The sequence below is a fragment of the Chenopodium quinoa genome, unplaced genomic scaffold (assembly GCF_001683475.1).
Source record: "Chenopodium quinoa cultivar QQ74 unplaced genomic scaffold, ASM168347v1, whole genome shotgun sequence".
Classification (NCBI taxonomy): Eukaryota; Viridiplantae; Streptophyta; class Magnoliopsida; order Caryophyllales; family Amaranthaceae; genus Chenopodium; species Chenopodium quinoa.
The window spans coordinates 4,805,773-4,813,399 of NW_018745000.1; positions in this window are offsets into that span (position 1 = coordinate 4,805,773).

The window sequence follows — 7,627 nt, forward strand, 5'->3', positions numbered from 1 at the left end:
AAAGGTTTGCAAGGTATCAAAAATGACCTTTGCTCACTCTTTTGATCATATCTTGAGTTCTACAAATCGGATTGATGCGATTCAAGTTGCGTTGGAAACTAGACTTGAAGAGCTTGGTCACACGCCCCGAAAAGATTCCTAGAACAGAAGTTATGGGAATTTGAATCTAGCAGATGAAATCAGCCAACCGCAGGGCTGGCTACGCCTCTGTCCCGCGCCCCCTCGAGGCTGCTGCCGCCACTGCCAGGGCGCGGGAACCACCCTGTGGCCGCGGGTCTGGTCGAGTGGTTGAGCAGCGTTTTGAAGCCACGAGCGACCTTAAGTCTTCACTTCTTTTCACGTCATCGGTCTACCAACTTTATTTGTTGCCATATCATCATCTACCATCCAATAATATTGTAGCTTATGCATTTATTTATTTATTTTTATTTTAATTAGCTTAGAATTAGATTTGAATATAAATACTTGAGGGATTTTATTTTCCTCTCTTATGCTTTATTTTTCTAGATTTAACGCTTCTTAGTTTTCTTTCTCTCGATTGTTGAACCCTAGCTTTTCATTCTTCATTAATTCAATCATCAAGGTATTTCAATTATTCTTTTCGTTCTTTATTTATTTTATTAATTATGAATTCAAGTTTATTTATCTCTTTTGTTTTGTTTATTTCAATTATGAGTGAGTAGTCGGTTTCTAGGGTTAAGTGAGGGAAGCCATGTTTATACCATGATTATTTGTGCTTATTTATTTATAAATTTATGAATTAGGGTTTGAATAATTCCAATTGATTTGTGCTTTATTGTTTGATTCATGTAATTAGCCAATATCATGAGTTAATTATTTAGCTAATAAAAATTAGAATTGAAAGATCATATTTTTAGAGGCTTAATTACAATTGGCGAATTTGATTATGTTAGTGACCGAACTACATATGTTAATTCGTAAGCGTTAATTCCCGACCGTAGGATTAACAAGTGCTTTAATTATTCGACCTAGTTTATTTATTAATGGATTGTTTGCATTTCTTGGATTGGTATAAGCATGGTGGACCGAACGTATGCCCTAGACTTTAATTTGTCTGAGAACAACCTTATTTTCATTATTGTCATTCTTTAGTTAATTAATCATCGAATCATTATTTGTTTATAGAAATAGTTCATATAATTGGGCAAAAACTAATAGAACTTGTCTCCTTGTGGGATTCGACCCGTATTTTCTAAATCTCTGCTAACCTTAGACACTGTGCACTTGCGGTATAACTTTTTATTCATCAAGTTTTTGGCGCCTTTGCCGGGGAGACGACTAGATTCTATTAGTTTTAGTTTGATTGTTTGAACTGTTTTTATTGTCCCATTGGAACTTCTAGTTTCAATTGGGACATTCTCATTGCTTTCTTTTCTTTTTGTTTATGCCCAGGTCAAAACGAACAGGTGATTTGATCCCTACGGATCCGGACTTGGACAAGACCCTTAGGCAACTCAAAAAACAAGGGAAAGGGAAGCAGAAAAAGACCTACTCACAGAAGAGCTCTACAACACAGTCTGACACACGCAAAGAGATGACTGATAATAGGTCACTTAATTCTTACGGAGTACCATCCCAATATAGCATTCCAACGGGTCTTAAAATGCCAGCAATCACTGCAGAGAACTTCGAAATCAAACCCGCATTGCTCAGTATGGTCCAACAAAATCAATTTAGTGGCCATCCTACTGACGAGTCGATTAATCACTTGCAGCGCTTTCAACAATTATGCTCCACTGTTCATCACAAAGGAGTCACTCAAGATCAATTGAAGGTGATGTTGTTCAGATTTTCCCTTCGCGATAGAGCTTAAAAGTGGTTGAACACTGTCGAGGTGACGGAGTGGAGCAAGATTTCTCAAGCATTCCTCAAAGAATATTTTCCCCCTGAAAAAACTGAAAAGATTCGACATCAAATATTAACATTTTCTCAAGAGTCGGGGGAATCTCTTAGGGAAGCATGGGATAGATTCTTAGATCTTCAACAATCATGCCCGCATCACAATTTTGAGAAGTGGAATCTTGTTCGTATTTTCCATAACGGACTAGAACCCGAGACTAAATGTATTGTTGATTCTGCCGCAAGTGTTGTTTTCCTTGACAAGACAATCGAGGAAGGGTATGATTTTCTTGCAAATCTTGCAGCCAACCACTTCTCATCTCCAAGAACGCGACCAAAGAAAGGGAAGATGGAATTTGAAGCCTATTCACTCATGACATCTCAAATGGCTCAATTAACTACAAAGATTGAAGCATTGCAGGCTGCTCAAGAATCTTCTCTTTTATCTGTTAATGCTATATCTTCTCAACCTTTGCAAACTAATTTTTTTTGTGAATTGTGTGGTATACAGGGTCATTTTGGATATCAATGTGCTCAGAATTCTCAAGACACCAATCAGATGGAGTAAGTGAATGCCTTTCAACAAAGGCAACCAAATGATCCATATTCTAACACATTTAATCTAGGTTGGAGGAATCATCCCTACCTTTCATACAAAAGCAATAATGTTCAAAATCCTCAACCTCAGCAATAATGGGCTCAACCTCAGCAACAGTGGTCACAGCCTTAGAACCCTCAACCTCAGCAATATGTTGCAAGGCCTCCACAACATCAACAAGGGACCTTTCATCATCCTCCTCCGGGTTTCAATAGACCACCTCAACAACCTACTCATGGAAATGCTAGCACTCACGAGCCTACTATGTCTGACCTCATGAGAATGATGACATCCATGAAGCAAAACACTGAAGATAGCATTAAGGAGTTGAAAAATACGACAAAGCATTTGGAGAACCAAATCGCGCAAGTCGTAGGTAGCAATATCCAAAGGCAACCTGGCCACTTACCAGGACAGCCTATCCCTAAGGAGACGCCAATGCTATCACTACTCGTAGTGGTGTTAGCTATGAAGGGCCCCAAATGCCTATTGATGATGCAAATCTTGAGAAGGAAAATAGTAAGGTTGCAGAGAAGGCCTTGGATGATGTTCCCACCTCAAAAGATGGGAAAGCTAAAGCAAGTGATGCTGAGAAAGAGAAAAAGAAAGGTTCCGAGCCTCCACCTGTCGAGCCAAAGCTACCATTCCCACATCGGATGCAAAAGAACAAGGTCGATCAACAATTTGGTAAGTTCTTGAGTATGGTCAAGAACCTTGAGGTAACTATTTCTTTTAATGATTTTGTCTCTCAAGTTCCAATGTATGCAAAGTTTTTAAAGGAAATTATTACTAAGAATAAAGACTTTGGTGGTGTAGAAACAGTCGCTCTAGCTGCAGAGTGTAGTGCTATATTGAAAAATAAATCCCCACCTAAGCTTAAGGACCCTGGTAGTTTTTCCATCCCATGTCATGTAGGTGCATTATTCATTGATAAAGCTTTATGTGACTTAGGTGCTAGTGTGTCTGTTATGCCTCTTTCTGTTTGTAACAGGTTGAATATGGGAGCTTTAAAATGCACACGGATCACTTTGCAAATGGCGGATCGTTCTATAAAATACCCTTTAGGTGTTTTGGAGGATGTCCCCGTTCGGGTTGGGAAATTTTTCATTCCTGTTGACTTTGTAGTTTTGGATATGGAGGAGGATAGTAATATCCCGATCATTTTAGGTAGACCTTTCTTGTGTACTGCAGGTGCTGTTATTGATGTCAAGTCTGGATCCCTTACTTTGTCTGTTGGTGATGATACAGTGACTTTTAATCTAACCAATGCGATGAAGTCTCCTATACTTGAGAATACTTGTTGCAGGATTGATGTGCTTGATGAGATTGTGAGAGATGATACGCCTCGTGAGTTAGCTAATGATCCATTAGAAGCTGTTCTCGCCCTGGAGGTCTCTGAAGGAAAAGGAGATGCAGAGATTGACTCCTTGATTCGTGACTTGGATGCCCCTAACACTGAGGGGTTTGAGGTAATGGAAACTATTTGTTCTACTTCTGAGTCACAGGTAAAAAAGGTAGAGTTAAAACCTTTGCCTTCTCATCTTAAATATGCATTTCTTGATGATAATGAGGAATGCCCTATAATTGTTAGTGCTAAACTCGATGATAGCCAACTTTCTAAGCTTTTGACTGTGCTTCGCGTGCATAAAAAGGCAATCGGGTATAGCATTGATGATCTTACAGGGATAAGTCCTAATTTTTGTATGCATAGAATCAATCTGGAAGAGAATCATCGCCCTTGCATCCAACCACAACGTCGATTGAATCCTAATATGCAAGAGGTGGTGAAGAAAGAGGTAATGAAACTTCTTGACGCGGGCATCATCTACCCCATCTCAGATTCTAAGTGGGTGAGCCCGGTACAAGTCGTTCCTAAGAAAGGGGGGACAACTGTTGTTAAAAATGATAAGAATGAACTAATTCCTACTCGTGTTGTCACAGGTTGGCGTATGTGTATCGATTATCGCAGGTTGAATACAGCCACCTTGAAAGATCACTTCCCCTTACCTTTTATAAATCAAATGATTGAAAGATTAGAAAAACATAGTTTTTTCTGTTATTTGGATGGATATTCAGGTCTCTTTCAGATTCCCATTCATCCGGAAGATCAAGAGAAGACAACGTTCACATGCCCCTATGGTACATTTGCTTATCGTAGAATGCCATTTGGGTTGTGTAACGCCCCTGCGACGTTTCAAAGGTGTATGATGGCCATTTTCTCTGATTTCATTGAGAACATCATGGAGGTATTTATGGATGATTTCAGTGTTTATGGTTCTGACTCTGATATGTGCTTGCATAATCTTCTAAGGTGCTTAAACGTTGTACAGATGTCAATTTGGTCTTGAATTGGGAAAAGTGCCACTTCATGGTCAATGAAGGAGTGGTACTTGGTCATCTTTTTTCTGATTGTGGAATCCAAGTTGACAAAGCAAAAATTGAGGTGATTGAGAAACTTCCCCCTCCCGTGAATGTCAAGGGAGTGAGAAGTTTTCTTGGTCATGCAGGGTTTTATCGCCGATTTATAAAAGATTTTTCGAAAATAGCGAAACCCTCACTCAATTATTGTTTAAGGATGCCACATTTGAGTTTACTGATGCTTGTATGGAGTCTTTTAACAGGATTAAGGAGGCATTGATAACTGCTCCTATCATACAACCTCTGGATTGGGATTTGCCATTCGAGATAATGTGTGATGCGAGTGACTATGATGTGGGAGTCGTGCTTGGACAACGAAAGAACAAGGTTTTGCATGCCATTTACTATGCTAGTAAAACCTTGGATGAGGCGTCATACTCTGTTTTGTTTATTTTATCCTTTTGGCTGATTTTCTCTATAAATAACGTATTAAAAACTCCGTTTTCATCCACCAATTCTCACGAGTTCTCATCAACAATCAGTTTTAATTAACATTCACCTACAATTAGTTTTCATTAGCAATCATTAATTCATTCATCTCTTCATCTTTCTTTCTCTTTTTCTAAACCTTGCTTTTTAAATACAAAATTCCGCATTCGCAAGATCTAGAAACACCTAGCCATATTCAAAGTTGCCTTCGCCCTAGACGTGAAATTAAAGGTTTAATTTATAAGGGTTTGGTCCCAAATCTCTATTTCAATTATTTAATTTATTTGTTTGTTTATTGTTTTCCTTGAAGTTACTAACGTGTGTATTTTGTTATTAGAAAGAGGTACGAGGCATCAAAGTAAGTACTTCAATTGATTAATTGATGTTATGATGTAGAATTCATGTTTATATTGTTATTATGATATTCCTAGTACCATGTCTAGGGTAATTTTAATATTAAATATGATTGTTACGATGCTTCCTATGTTCTTTCTAATATTTATGATTGTTAGTATCATGTTAGAGTTAAAGATTTGATCTTTATTGCTTAGTGACATGCTAGGATTTGCTATTAATCTTGTTAGTATCATGCCTATGATCTTGCTATTTTTATTATGCTTTAACATGATTTATGATTATTTTTATAATTGTTTTGATTATGATTATAATTTTATAATTATTATTATTTTTATGATGATTATTTTATTTATGATTATTATTTTTATTATTATTATGTTGCTTGATGCTTATTTATTTTTATTGCTTGATCACACTTTATTGCATATTTAAAGGGAATTTGGTACTTGTAATCACGCTTAATAAGATAATTAATAATCTTGTTAGGGTTAATTATGATTATAATTTCAAGTGATCGCCAATAATAGTTTATTTGTGCATTAAAATTTAACCAACATAGATAAACAGATTTAGGTTAAACCTAATGATTGCATGTTAGTCAGAAAGCGCACATGAATACGATCAGAATAAAGTAAAGGCCTATTATTAGGGCAGGTTCAATCTCTTTTAGGTTGGATTTGTACCTTCATCCCCGAACCCTATTTGGTTCAAGACCTTATGAATTTAACGATCTCTTGGATCGTTAAGGGGTGTAACCTTCACCTCGTGAACGGTTTACAAGTTCCTAAAAAACTTGTTGGCGACTCTTTTGCTCTATCTTCTTTCCCTTTGGACGCCACCGTACTTTAGTGTATGATCACAGTGGGGTCCAAGCTAGGGGATTAACGCTTGAAATATTCCCTACAACCATGCCGCTCTAAAGTATCTCCTAGCAAAGAAAGAGGCTAAACCGAGGCTCATTCGATGGATTTTGCTCCTTCAAGAGTTCGATTTAGAGATTCGAGATAAAAAGGGTGCCGAGAACGTTGTTGCGGATCACCTTTCTCGATTGAGATTTCAGTCTACTTCAGATAGCCCTATAAATGACTCTTTCCCTGATGATCATTTATTCTCTGTTTCTTCTGTATCTACATGGTATGCTGACTATGCTAATTTTTGTGTAGGCGGTTCACATCCTCCGGATTTGACTTACCAACAACGTAAGAAGTTCTACCATGATGCTAAGCGGTACTTTTGGGATGATCCTCACTTGTATCGTAAGTGTTCTGACGGGATAGATGTTTCGGAGATGTGTAGCAGATTGGGATACTCATGGTGTCCTTCATCATTGCCATAATCTACCTTCTAGTGGGCATCTTGGTTCTACTGCAACTGCCTACCGAGTGCTTCAATGTGGTTTCTATTGGCCCTCATTATTCAAGGATGCTCGTGCCTTTTGTAATGCATGTGATGAGTGTCAAAGAACGGGAAATATATCGAAGAGGCAAGAGATGCCACAAAATGGGATTCTTGAGGTCGAGCCTTTTGATGTCTGGGGCATTGATTTTATGGGACCATTTCCCTCTTCTTGTGGGAATCGATACATTTTGGTTGCCGTCGACTATGTCACCAAGTGGGTCGAAGCTATTGCGTCGCCTACTAATGATTCAAAAGTCGTTATCAAGCTATTTAAAAAGATCATCTTTCTGCGCTTCGGAGTAAAAAGAGTTGTTATTAGTGACGGTGGTTCTCATTTCCATCAACGAACTTTCAAGGCTCTTCTTAAGAAACATGGAGTTACTCACAAGGTTGGCTTGTCCTATCATCCTCAAACGAGCGGCCAAGTTGAGGTATCTAATCGGAAAATCAAAAGAATCCTTGAAAAGGTTGTCAACAAGTCCCGGAAAGATTGGTCATTGAAGTTGGATGATACATTGTGGGCATTGCGAACGGCTTACAAGACTCCGTTAGGGACAACTCCATATC